Here is a 15,200-nt window from a genome sequence, read left to right on the forward strand (position 1 = left end):
AAGGAGGATTTTGTGGATTTAAAATGAACTGAAATTCACATAAAGAGCCTTGAAGTTTAGATATTATTTAGATAGTATTACGAACTGCTCTGACACGGTTGAGGATCCAAATGCAGCTTTATTAACACTCTGGGGTCGGCGGTCACGCCGGCGTGACCACCGAGTTTTTTTTCTAACCAGTGTGAAAGAGACTCAAAATACTCCGTCAATGTTGCACATACAATTAAGAGCTATACAGCATTTTAATCTGTGGAATATCTTCTTTTATTTTGTGTACACTCAGAGTAAAAACAAAATGTTGTGCGTTTTGCAAAATAAAGAAAACTAACATGATGCGTGATCTCTCGTCTCCCTCTGAACGAAGTCCAATCTGATAGTTCTCAGAAAATTAACTGTAACTTAGTGAATACTAATCACAAAAAAAAAATTAGACTTCTGTCTTAAAAAACGTTGAAATGTCAGGTTTTAAATCATGTAAGTCAAATCGAAAACAAAAAATCTGTGTTTATGTAATCTGTATGAAAAGAGAGCCATGTCAGATGCCGGTGATTCAGCTCATTATCCGCTAATGCGGCCATGCCCACGGAGTCAGCGCTATTCAGAGGCAAATTCAGAGGCAATGCATGCATTCATCGTCTCAATCGTGTATTTATTGTCTTGAAAAGTGTTTATCTGGATGTTAAAGCCATGGTTAGCGAGCTCTAGAAGACATGCAGTTAGTTCCTGGTTCTTCTTCTTCTTTATATGGATTTGTGGACTAAAGGTGTACAGAGCGCCCTCCGGCTGCAAGTATGAATTGAAAACACAGTATCCAGCACTCATAGTGATGATATATAGAATAAATATAGAATAAATATTACTCCTCTGTATAGAAATTTGACATAAACATATAAGAATCCATCAATATTTCTCCAAATGCGCATGCTTTTAAGCTAAAAGCCTATATGAAATGCCATAGAGGTAACATAACTGTTCAGACACTTTGCATCACAGAAATGCATTACATTTTAAAGAATATAATAGAATACCATTATTTTAAATTGTAATAATATTTCACAGTATTGCAGTTTTTTCTGTATGTTTGATTTACACCATGATGAGCTGAGACATGATTTTTTCACAGCCTACCTGACTGAAAGAGCTCATTATTTATGCAGGTCATTAGAGCTCTTTACGTGATTCTTTTGTCTTCTCAGGTGAGAATCACCCATTATTCATGATGATTCATGCCTCCACGCATACTGTGTTTCTTGACCAAAGATGTTTTAGAAAATTTAAATCTCTCTATTGTTTTATATGAACAAGCAGGCAGCATAATTTTTACCTCATTTTGAAGCAAAAACTCTAGTCTACAACCTCCAATACCCAGAAGTCTTGTGAACACAAATTTAATATTATTTTTTGGCTTTATTTCAGTGACTTAAGTTTTTTGTTTTTTCAATAACCACGCATAAACGTTATTCCTTCAAAAATACTAACATGTACATACATGTTCCTCACATATTATTGTAGCCTAGTTTGTGCTGAATACAGTGTAATGACACTTTTTCCATTAATATGTTTATGAATAACTGAAAAAAGCACAAATGTCAGGGCATGTCAAACTTTCTCCAGGGCCCCAAAAAAATCAGACCCCTGAGGGTTAAGGTAATCCAGAAAACAGGCAATCGGTCAAAACACAGGGCAGATAATTCCAATAAGACACCAGGGCAGGAAAAACTAGTGATGGTGCGATTTCGAATCTTTACGAATCTTTTGTTTTGAATCAGTGGTTCGGAGCGTGTTTCAAACTGCCAAAGTCACGTGATTTAAGCAAACAAGGCTTTGTTACGCTGTATTCACATGGGGCGTCGCCGTTAACGCTTCTCGTTTACTTTGAACGTGTGACGTTATGCGTTGCCGAACTGAATTGTGGATTCCGTCGCGTCTCTTCACTCGCATTGCTCATGGCAGAAGTTGAAGATTTCTCAACTTTTCAAGTGCCAACGCAGGCGTCAGCCAATCAGATTCACAGATGTTAGCCAATTGTGTTCATCCAACACCATAAAGTAATGTGATTGGGTGCTGTACTATGACAATTCGCGTCACCTCAAGCTTCAGACACGCCCTCCGTCAAGCGTTGACGCCGACGCCCCGTGTGAATGCAACATTATGTAATAACTGTTTCGAAACCTTTCAAAATTTCAATGGTTTCACCGCTGGGGGGCGATCTCTCTGAACCCATGAATCATGTAGATTTACTGAGATTCGCCCCCCCAGCGGTGAACCATTAAACAAGTGTCTATTATGGTTACCTGATCTCTGATCAGTTTTAAAAATTTGTAGACGTTTCAATTACACATTAGTATAATTAAAAGGAATAATAGAAAATAGTCTTTTATTAGCCTGTTTAGCTAAGCCATCCATGGAACAAACAAAAAAAAGACCTTGAATATTTATAAAAGAGCACATATTACACAGACACTTGATATTTAAGATGATAAGTGGGCTTGATTATTAGATGATAAGTTAAATGCATTTGATAGATATTACCTCCAATAAAACATTTGCAATATGTCTGTAAAAGGTGTTTTTATTCATGTTTGGCTTCAGTTTTGCATTTATACTGTTCTGACCAGCTGGCGTCACCAGCGTGTGGCATTTCGAACGCTTCGAACAGTTCAATTGATTCAAAGCTTCAAAAAGCTTTGTTTCTCCCATCATCCCATCAAAAAAAATCATGCACACGCTTTCGAAGCGTTCGAAACGCCACACGCTGGTGACGCCAGCTGGTCAGAACAGTGTAAATGCAAAACTGAAGCCAAACATGAACATAAAAACACCTTTTACAGACATATTGCAAATGTTTTATTGGAGGTAATATCTATCAAATGCAATTAACTTATCTAAACTAAGTAGCTAAACTAAGTCATTCCCTCAGTATATAAATCATGCGCACTCTTTACTAAATCTCTTTACTAAAATAACAAAATAGTAATTTGTGCGCACAATTTAGTAAATCGAGGGAACAAATTAGTAAATTGTGCACATGATTTACTTTTTTTTCTTGCATGTCATGTGCAGGTCTCCATACATCACTACGAAAAACACAGGCAAACAGGGAAATACAGTAAACCAGGCAGAAAGTCAGGGAGAGCGCTCAGAAATGCAGTGTGACACTTACAAGACTTCGCAATGACTGAATGAACACACAGGGTTTGGCAACACACACAGGCAAACATAAATGAGATAAAGACAAGCAGGTGGCAGTAATCAGAACATGATGAGGCCACACAGTGGGTTATGGGAAATGTAGTTCATGAAATGGTAAAGGAGATGGCAGGAGTGCCCTCTGGTGGAGATCATGGGCACTCCATTTGGTGAGATAGATAGATAGATAGATAGATAGATAGATAGATAGATAGATAGATAGATAGATAGATAGATAGATAGATAGATAGATAGATAGATAGATAGATAGATAGATAGATAGATAGATAGATAGAGTGCACAGAAATTGCACAGAAAGAGCTCAATAAAATTATCATGTCTTGATTATTCAAGAGAAACTGCCACCAATTTCTGGCTGTGCAGCCATCAGGGAAGCACTTCTTTTTATATATAAGACAGGACATTCACTAAAAGGTCACACTAAAAATAAGTGGAAGCCTTGTGTGCCTCTAAGCCCAGTAATTAACTCGACAACGATGTAGGTATAATACAGACTTCAGCTGAAGAACACGCTGTGAGGTTAATATCCCGACCCTACTCACTAGGTATTAGCAAAGTATGTACAGAACTCTGTGCCTTTAAGTCCTTTTGTTTTGCCCTTTTTTGAGGTCTGTGAGTCAAGTACAAAGTATGGTTCTTAAAAGCTATACTGCAAAATGGCATTTCAATTTCAGCTATCTTCATCTGATGATGCATAGCTGGAGTGACTGTCTTTGAAATAGAAAAAAAAATAAAAAATCAGCTATGAGCATGAAATAGGCCTTAGGCGTTCTTTTATTTTTGACCTCAAATTACACAGAGTTATCCAAGAATAGAAAGAAGGACGCAAGTGTTTTGGAGTGCCTATGTGGTATCAGCCTTTTTGATGGCTCCTGTTAAGCATCTTAGACCACTAATGGAATACAAAATAACTTTACAGCGGATCCTATAACAAGATGTGTATCGGTTCTGCCCACTGCCAACCTGTTTCAACTGGGGATTGTCAGGTCGATATTCTGTGAGTTCTTGCTTGTACTTAAAAAGTACTGAACACATTGAGACCATGCATATGGGGTTTTATACACTATAGTTCAAAATGAATTAATACTAATTAATATTCAGCAAGGATGCATACATTTATTGTTATGACAGCACAACCGTTTTCAACACTGATAATAATAATAAATGTGTCTTGAGCACCAAATCAGTCATTAGGATGGTTTCTGAAGGATCATGTGACACTGAAGATTCAGCTTTGCCATCACAGGAATAAATTACATTTTAAAATAAATGTAAATGTAAATTGTAATAATATTTTACAATATGACTGTTTTTACTGAATTTTTGATCAAATAACTGCAGCCTTGCTGAGCATAGAGACTTCTTTAAAAAAAAAACATTAAACATTTTTTACAGACCCAAAACTTTTGAATGGCAATGGTTCTTTTTAAATACATATTTAATAATATAATATATTTCATTGGACTAGTGTCTTTCCTGTAAAATGGCTATGCATTCACAATGACACATTGTATTCTTGGTGCTTGTACAAATATTTTAACTACAGTACCAGGAAAATGTCAGTTCCTACATATATATAATATGTACTTATCATTCAGAGAAACCTTTTTTAAACCAATTAATTATCATTAGACAACAGAATGTAGACAGCCAAAAAATTATATTACCAAGTCGATATTCGTACTGCACATTAAATTTTCTTGTGCATTTAATTACACAAGTGGCTGGCTTTTAAATTTTCCAGTTCAAACCATTTTGCATTTTGATACATGCAGGTGGATTCATGTAATGTTAATGCAGTGTAATAGCAATGCTGGATTGATTCAGCCTGAAAACTTGCTTCATCCTTCACTGGAGGTGAAGTGAGGAGACCACTGATGGTTTTCCATTACATCACATGGTACCTAATTCTAAAACTTGCAAACTGACTGGATATAATCATATACGAAATTGCTGAATTTACTCAAAGGCTTTTTAATAAAAATGTTATGAATTACAATGCTGAAACAGTGAGGCTGAGTCAATAACTACTGTAATAACCTCTTAAAATTAAATTGTACTGAGAGTAGCTGGAGGCGAATTAAAAGGATTGTTGACCCAAAAATTTTAATTCTGTTATCATTTACTTACCCTCATGACTTTCCTTCTTCTGCAGAACACAAAAGAAGATATTTTGAAGAATGTTGGGGACTAAACAATTGTAGACCCCATTGACTTTCATTGTACGAACAAAAAACAGAGACATTTTTCAAAATATGTTCTTTTGTGTTCCACATAACAAAGAAAGTTATACAGATTTTGGAATGACAAGAGTTAAGGGGTTAGATCACCCAAAAAATTATGAAAATTATGTCATTAAGTACTCACCCTCTTGTTGTTCTACACCCGTAAGACCAATTCGTTCATCTTCAGAACACAAATTAAGATATTTTTGATAAAATCTGATGGTTCAGTGAGGCCTCCATTGCCAGCAAGACAATTAACACTTTCAATGCCCTTAAAGGTACTAAAGACATATTTAAAACAGTTCATGTGTCTACAGTGGTTCAACCTTAATGTTATGAAGTGACGAGAATACTTTTTGTGCGCCAAAAAAAATAAATAACGACTTTATTCAACAGTATCTAGTGATGGGCGATTTAAAAAAACTGCGTCATGAAGCTTCGAAGCTTAACAAATCTTTTGTTTCAAAGTCATGTGACTTCAGTAAACGAGGCTTCGTTATGTGATACGTGTTTCGAAATTTCAATGGTTCACCACTGGGGGGCGTGACTTTGGCAGTTTAATACACGCTCCGAACCACTGATAAGATATTTAACCCTTTAAGATATATGACTCATCCATAGACAGCCATTTAACCTCCACTTTCAAGATCCAGAAAGGATCTTGTTGAATAAAGTTGTTATTTTTGTTGTTTTTGCACACAAAAAAGTATTTGTCGCTTCATAAAATTAAGGTTAAACCACTGCAGTCATATTGACTTTTTTTAACGACGTCTTTGGTACTTTTCTGGACACTGAAAGTGGTGGTTATATTGCTGTCCATGGAGGAGTCACGTACCTCTCGGATTTCATCAAAAAATATCTTAATTTGTGTTTCGAAGATGGATGAAAGACTTACAGGTGTGGAACGACATGAGGGTGAGTAATAAATGACAGAATTTTCATTTTTGGGTGAACTAATCCTTTAATGATAACAGAATCTTTTCAAGTTTTTTCCTTTGATTTTCAGTAGCATACCTTGCACTACCATTTAGAGCCTCGGAAGAATAGAAAAACTAGCTCATGTAAAAAGAAAGAATGAAGCAGAGAGAAAGTTAAAACGGCATTATAAATGTTTCCAAATATCTTGTTGCAAACAGGCTGCATTTGCCAGGTATTCTTCCACCCCCTCAAATCTCCAAGTGTCCAAACACTTCAGACGCACCCTCAGGCTGAAAATAAAACATCCATTAGAAATGTATTAAGCTGAGCTGGCATTATCCCTCCTCCTTTCATGGATGCAGAGAGTGGTGCTTGTTGACATACACACAAAATCAATTCTGAGCTTTGAAATTTAAAACTCCTCAAAAATGGTAGAAAAACAAAGATTTAATAATGACCGCATTTCTTCCCAGACTAAAGCCGCAGATTTAGTTTGTAAAAGGGAAAACAACCAGTCTGGTACCTTCATATGTTGCGTAATTACACCTGACAGGGTCTGATTCTAGAAGAGCTGAAATTACAGGCAGACGGCAGAGCCGCGTAGAGCTGCCAGGGATCTTGCTTTTGCAGAGGTCTCATTTGAGGGAGTGCTGACGTAAATAACCTGAGGTTCATTCCCACTTCCTGTCGCTCTGTAGATCATCACCTCCCGGGGCGAGCAGCCTTTTTAGCAGTCAATATAAACTGGGCATTTAGAGCGTTACTGCCGTACTAAACGAAACGGCTCAATTAGAGAACGAGAGAAGTAATCCAAAGAGTTGATTTCATAAAAACACAGAAAATCCAGATGGTCTCTCTGTCTAACATCAGCTTGTTTGTGCATTACGTTGCATACGCTAATGCGAACTGCCTCTCTCGTAGGATGTATACTCATAAACACCCATTCATTTCAAAGCGAGGACATTGTGCGAGCATCATTTTGAGCTGCGCATTTGCAGATATTTATCTAACGTTCTTATCTTTTCACTCTCCTCTTGGTGACGGAGGGAGTGTCATTTCTCCCAGGGTGGCGTCTCTCTCTCTGTCTTGGTGACATGAAATAGAGAATAAACTTCAGAATGAGAAACAAGAAGCTCCCTGGTGAGAAGAAGGCAATTACAGTCATGTCTGATGTGCCGCAAGACCCCATGAATAAGAAAAACAAATCAGTTTACAGAGTTGGAAAAGGCTTAGAGAGATGTTTGAGGAAGGATGTCTAGTAGATTGGGAGACTGCTATGCAATTTTTATTATGTAAATGCACTATGAGAGAATGTGGAATTAGAGAACACTTGGTTTGATTTGGATTTAATACAAACACTCCCAGCATTCAACAGCATCTCAACTATAAAGAGTGAACCTACAAGGCCATACATGAGGGTATTGTGGCTGTTTCACTGGTGTAAATCTGCAATCAAAGATTTACTGAAGTAAGCAAGCAAGTCTTGTGTATTTTCTAAAAGCCAGATCCTTTAAGGCCAAAATACAAACACATGCGAGTCGGCAAATTTCCTTAAAGCCCAATTTTAAAGTAAATTAAGTCTCTAAAGCACTGAATAATTCTAATTCTAATTCTTAAAAAAAGCAAGCCACCCTTTCAAGTTCTCTGCCACACACAGCTTGAATGCTAAGCTAATGTTGAAATCGTGAGCCACCCATATTCTTTGGAATCAAAACGGCTTCATAAAACCTCCGTCAGCTGTAGCTTTTATGCTACTTGGGACGCAGAGGCGTACCTTGCCTTAATGCGAAAACCTGCATAGAGGAGAGGGGGAAAAAAAGCCATTTTGACTAAGAGAGAAACAGATTAATAAAGCTGGCAGTAGAAAGCAATTCTTCCACATTTGATCTTGTTATCTGTTTTACATTATTTCCCAAGGGTATGCTGCACCTCGCTGATATACAGCTCTGCGCAAATAATCAATTAAGCCAGCAGATTCTACAGCTTTCTGCTCTTGCTTTGTGTCAGAGCTTCAGCCACTTAAATAGATTTTTCTCCTCAACAAAAGGGCTGAAAAGCAGAAAAAGAGTACCGGCTTCAGATGATAAGAAACACTGCCTCTAGATGAACACTGTGGGCTTCAGCTCTGTGAATGAACTTTTGTTAATTAAATGAATTTCTTTGTGTTAATCAATTTGTGCATTGCAGCCTTGTTGATTTAAATTTGGCGTTAGGCTTGTAAAATAAAATAAAATAAAATAAAATAAAATAAAATAAAATAAATAAAATAAAATAAAATAAAATAAAATAAAATAAAATAAAATAAAATAAAATAAAATAAAATAAAATAAAATAAAATAAATAAAATAAAATAAAATAAAATAAAATAAAATAAAATAAAATAAAATAAAATAAAATAAAATAAAATAAAATAAAAGTGCAATCCACAAAACTCTTGAGAAAAGGAAAAAAAAATGTTTGTGGTAGTAGAAAATACAAGGTTATGATTTATGACTAATGCAGTTGCCTATGCTTATATGAAAGCATTGATTAATGAACAAATTGGAGGGTAATTAAGAGCTATAATTATGATTCACTACAGTTCACTGTTAACCCTTTTGACCTCTAATTAATGAATTAAAATAATGATAACTAAATCAATGTACAAAAAAAATCCAGAGCATAGTGTAGTAGTACAAGCCCAAAATTCTATTTTGATAATGAAGATTAAAATTTGCAAACTGATCTAAATTTATTCTGTAAAGGTATTAGAGTGCCAAGATGCGAGAATAACTGAATAAATTGAAATTTATTGATTGGCCATACACAACGTACACATATCCACGCAACATGGTAAAATAGCAGCCTAATGGTTAAAAATCTTGAATGCTAGCTTATAAATTACAGGTCAAATTAATCTCACATATGGTTAATCAGAGTAAAAAGGCAAAAGTAGTTTACTTAATACAGTTGCTTGCTATGAACTGTGTATTCAGACCATCTGACCAACATATTAAGTGACAAATGATAGTTTGTTTTCTTCTAATGTGCTGTTTAGAACAGGTTTTTCTGAAATGAATAATGTATAAATATATTACTGTAACAAATGTTTTAGTTTCATTTTCATTGTTCTGTTCCTGTTTTGCCTGGCTTAGAGCTCTAGTTAGTTTCCCTGGTTGTTAATCAGTTCCCACACCTGTTCCGTTTTATCCTTGATATCCTTGATTATCACTCCCCTTGTATTTAAGCCCTGAGTTTCCTCAGTTCTGTGTTCAATTCTCCAATTCTTGTTGCCATCAACCCGTGACAGTTGTGTATATATATATATATATAAAAAAATGCTAACAGTTTTATAGAAAAACCTAAAAAAGTAGTGGAATGTGTGTATAGGCTGTGATGAGATTTTCTGCCTATTCAAAAGTAATCTCTCTCTTATTAAACATTTTAGTCAGATCCGAATCTTGGTGATACTATGGCCATCTCTTGCCATACGCGAAAGACTGTCTATGAATTTTCTTGGCAATGATTTTTCCGGGGTAGGTTGCCAGGTCTTTCCCCAACTCATTCACACCTACGGACAATTTTAGTGTCCCCGATTCACCTATACTGCATGTTTTTGGATTGAGGGGGAAACCGGAAAACCTGGAGGAAACCCACGCAGACACATGCAAACTCCACACAGAAAAGACTTCTGGCTCACTCGGGACTCGAACCTGTGAGCTGGAACTTCTTGCTGTGAGGCGACAGTGCTGCCCACTGAGCCACTGTGCCGACCTTCAAAAATTGATTAAATATCTGAATATCTAATTTTTTTTTCATTTACAAAGCAAACTGATTTTAACAATGACTACGTTTACATGTGCACCAATAATGCAATTATTTCTCATAATTAGAGTAAGGTCTTAATCGCAGTAATATGTTTACATGACACGAGCAGAACTCTTGTTTATTCAAAATACATTTTTATAGACGTATTGGATATTATTTGGCGGATTGATGAACATTGCAATGATGGGCTGCTGTTGCGTTCTTTGCAGCGTCTGGATGAAGATACTGTGTAGTTGAGTTAACTTGTAGATGTTAACTGATGTAGTTGAGTTAACTTAATTTTTTTTTTTCCAAGTTGGCTCAACTTGTTTGTTTTAGTTGTCTTAAAAAGAAGTTTTAAGTTCAAAAGATTACCTGCACTGTAAAAAAAATCCCGTTGTTTCTACGGAAAAATACCGGCAGCTGTGGTTACCAGAACAATACTGTAAAAATGACATCAAACCGTAAACATACTTACGGAGTTACATGTGAATTTTACATTTTAAATATGTATATTTAACATTGGATTTCAGTACACTGTAAAAAAAATCCCAGTAAAATTTATGGTAAAATAACATATTTCATTAACTGATGTAATGTTAATTTACCAACCTAATGAAGTACTAATATCTGTTTTGTATCTTTATAATACACTGACAGTCACCAAACACAGTGGTGATGAGAGTCACATGATGAATCAAAGTTCATCACAAGCAGATTTTCCACAAGCTGAGAAGGACAACACTAACATATAGAAGGCATTCACACACACACACTAAACACCATCATGGTAACATTTTAAAAATGCAATAAACATTAATTTAACAACATTAGATGTAACATAAAACCCTAATGTACATAACTGATTAGAAAAAAATGAGAAAAACTAAGAAGAAACAGAGTTATTTCAACAAAAATATATCAAATGTGAAGTGTCACGCAGGGAATTGTGGGAATGTCAATTTACGTTTTTTCACTGTAAATTTTACAATGAATTGTTATTTTTCACTTTCAAAAACTGTGAATTTAACGGTATTTTACCGTAAAATTACATTAAATGTACCGTTAGATCTATTACAGTTATTCACCGTATATAGTATGGAAACTTTCTGTAAACCAATTAACAGTTTTTCACCGCAGCATTTTTACAGTCTTTTACTGTTAAAATCACGGTAATTTTTTACAGTGTGGTACTCATTATATGTGTTACAAATGTGTGGCTGAAGCAGGGATGAGGCAGAATCAGACTTCTTCAAAGAGGGGGTTTTATTAAACGAGGAACAGAACGGCAACCAAACACATAAGCGAGGTATACAAACAATAGAACGGACAAGGAGTGCAGGGAAGTGAGTCCTTATAAAGGGAGTGCTAATGACGATGAACAGTTGCAGGGAATCCGGGAAGAGCGGGAGAGATGATGAGGAAGTGAGTGCAGGTGTGGAACAGGGAGGATCATGGGAGATGAGTCCGGGACAGGCGTGAACTGTAACAATATGAACTTAAGTATTTAAGTTGATTTTAACTGGAGTGGATTAGTTGAGTTAAAGGTGCCCTAGAACTTTTTTTTAAAAGATGTAATATAAGTCTAAGGTGTCCCCTGAATGTGTCTGTGAAGTTTCAGCTCAAAATACCCCATAGATTTTTTTAAATTAATTTTTTTAACTGCCTATTTTGGGGCATAATTAGAAACGGCCGGTTTCAGGTTGCGGTCCCTTTAAATGCTCACGCTCTCCGCCCCTTCCCGAGTTCTCGACTCTATCACAGCATAAACAAAGTTTACACAGCCAATATAACCCTCAAAATGGATCTTTACAAAGTGTTCGTCATGCATACTGAATGCATGCGTCGGATTATGTGAGTATTGTATTTATTTGGGTGTTTACATTTGATATTGAATGAGTTTGAGGCTATGGTCTGTGGCTAACGGCTAACATTACACACTGCTGGAGAGATTTATAAAGAATGAAGTTGTGTTTATGAATTATACAGACTGCAAGTGTTTAAAAATGAAAATAGCGACGGCTCTGGTCTCCGTGATTACAGTAAGAAACGATGGTAACTTTAACCTCATTTAACAGTACATTAGCAACATGCTAACGAAACATTTAGAAAGACAATTCACAAATATCACTAAAAATATCATGTTATCATGGATCATGTCAGTTATTATTGCTCCATCTGCCATTTTTCGCTGTTTTCCTTGCTTGCTTACCTAGTCTGATTATTTAGCAGTGCACATCCAGACGTTCTGCCCTTGAGTAATACTAACTCCCCTTGTGTTATGCCTCAATCATGGGCTGGCATATGCAAATATTGGGGGCGTACACCCCGACTGTTACGTAACAGTCGGTGTTATGTTGAGATTCGCCTGTTTTTCGGAGGTCTTTTAAACAAATGAGATTTATATAAGAAGGAGGAAACAATGGAGTTTGAAACTCACTGTATGTCTTTTCCATGTACTGAACTCTTGTTATTTAACTATGCCAATATAAATTCAATTTTTAATTCTAGGGCACCTTTAACTTAATTTGCTTTATTATTTTAAGTTAGCTCAACTATTTTTTTTTTTAGTGTAAAATAAAGTGCTACCAACTAATTTGTTAAAAAATAACAATTAATAATATCTGTTAATAAACTAAACCTAAATGGCTGATATAGAAAAAAATCTTATTTAGCAGTATGTCAGCATGCTTTTATTATGTAGCACTAACACAGCACATCTTCGTTTCTCAGTATCTGACTGGTAAATCTCTTAAGGTTGTGCCTGTGCGTATAGCAGTGTTTGTACATGCTGCTGAAACAGCACCTCCTGACATCGGTTTTGCTCATCAATGCATTCTTAAGGCATAATAAGATGGTTCACTGGAGAGGTTGCAAGCTTGTAACTGCAGAATCTTCACTAAAGCACATGAAAAACATTGTTCAACTACTGCTGACACCGTCAGACACAAAACACGCTCAGAGAGCCAGACACATGCACATTTCCCCCTTTTCTTTCTGGTAGCCAAGAAGTATCAAGTCATAGTTTTCACCTAGTTAACATAATACTAGTTTGTTCCATCACAGAAGGCTGGGAAAGCTGAAGTAGGATTTCTGTTTCTGTTAGAACACTGTGACAATTCGTAAACACAGTGGGGACACTTGTTGTCTAGAACCCGATGACAACACAAAAGAAGGATCTCTTTCCTCACATCTGGGTCTCAAACTTTCCTCTAAATCATGTGACATCTCTCAGTGTTGCATGAAGTTTCATACTTAAACCTTTCTGTGAGATAAAAGAAGATATTTGTTTATATCCTCGTCCCAAGTCTTGGTGGCAGCCTATTTTTAGCGACTCTCCTGCACAGAAGCCATGGTGGTGCTTTACTGTGAGGATCTGCCGAATGTCTCTATGTTTTGATGTATGAATAAATCCAGCACCCGCTTGGATTTGGGTGCAGTCCAGACTGCAGCAGGCACCAGCTATACAGGTGGCTTAGCTTCAGGTTGGAAGCTGTGTGAAGAGCTGGATTGATGCTGAATACAAAGCATATTCTATAATGGCTTACACATGCCAGTTTCTCTGATTGTAACAATAAGGGAGCCAAACATGCTAGAATAGAATAGAATTGCATTACTGAGCAAAATGGAGAGATTCCATGATTCATTATTCCCTTTCCATTGCATTACAAGCTTTTTGGCTCTCAAAGAACAGACATAAAATGAATCACTAATCAATCACTTTCTAGTTAATGTTAAAGTTCTATTAATGACTTCAAAACAATGCAAGTATAAAAATTCATTAAAGGATTAGTTCACTTTAAAATGATAATAACCCCAAGCGTTACTCACCCTTAAGCCATCCTAGTATATGACTTTCTTCTTTCTGATGAACACAATCAGAGTTATATTAAATATCCTGACGCATCCAAGCTTTATAATGGCAGTGAATGGGACCAATGAGTATGAAGATCAAGAAAGTTCATCCATCCATTATAAACGTTCTCCACACAGCTCCGGGGGGTTAATAAAGGCCTTTTGAAGCGAAGCGAAAGAAAAACATCCATATTTAACACATTATAAAGTAAAATATCTAGCTTCCGCCAGGCCACCTTCCGTACTGAAATTATGGAAAAAGTGGAACTGACGTCGTGTCAGTTACTTTTTTCGTACTTTGAATATGGACGGCATAGGACGTAGCGTTTGAACTGCGAGAGTTTTACACTTTCTTCGTAAGTTGAATACGGAAAGCAGTTAAGCTTGGGGTAACTTTCATTTTAAAGTGAAATAATCCTACAAAAATATGATACATATATAAAAAATGTGCACATTTGTCTCATATTGAATGGATTTTTTTTTCACTAAGCTTGGCACAATGCATTCTGAGATTGCCTTATCTGTGGAAAATACATATGATTCTACCTCAGATTTTGGGCCTTATTTTAACATAAGAGCGTACAAGGGCATTTTTTTTTAATGTGCAAGGCTTCCAGTGTAAGCCACTTTAAGCTATTTTAGCTGTACAAAAACAGTCTGTTATCCTGCTTGACATTTCAAACTGGAATTTGTTACAATATTATTTTAATATTGTGTGGCTAATGAATCAGAAGTCTTGCACATTCACAGGAGACAGCTTACTTCTGTGTTGAAAAACAAGGTGGAAAAGGCAGCATAATTATGCTTGTGGAGCAGCTTTTGCGATCTGAGCTTATCTGTGATGCCTTAAAATGCAGTAAATTTTGGAACTGAGTCACTGACCTTGCAATATGTGCAAACCGTTCTGGTCTATGCTGTCTGACATTCACACATTTTTAAAATCACAGTATGGCTTCTTGCTTAATACGAGTGACTAATGCTTACTCAAATCTCTACCTCCCTGTGCCTTTACTTATGTGGTGCATCTTACAAGGTTAGCCTGTTGAGCGAGGCTCTGTCATTGCCGTAAGGCAGAATTTTACCTTTAAGGTCAGTCGAAGACACGGAGGCCTTTGAAATTCTATCAGCAGAGAGTGTAATGAGGAAGAGAGGCATGAGAAATGATTCATGTGCGAGCGAGCCTCTCACAGGCGCCTCTTAGCAGTT

General features: G+C 36.2%; 1 protein-coding gene across 5 annotated transcripts in view; it reads right to left on the reverse strand.

Moving 5' to 3' along the window:
• mgat4c (mgat4 family member C) overlaps positions 1-15,200 on the reverse strand; it is a 137,425-nt gene that overhangs the window by 6,838 nt on the left and 115,387 nt on the right. The gene's annotated exons all lie outside the window — the stretch shown is intronic.

This window comes from Megalobrama amblycephala, linkage group LG19 (genome assembly GCF_018812025.1).
Source record: "Megalobrama amblycephala isolate DHTTF-2021 linkage group LG19, ASM1881202v1, whole genome shotgun sequence".
Classification (NCBI taxonomy): domain Eukaryota; kingdom Metazoa; phylum Chordata; class Actinopteri; order Cypriniformes; family Xenocyprididae; genus Megalobrama; species Megalobrama amblycephala.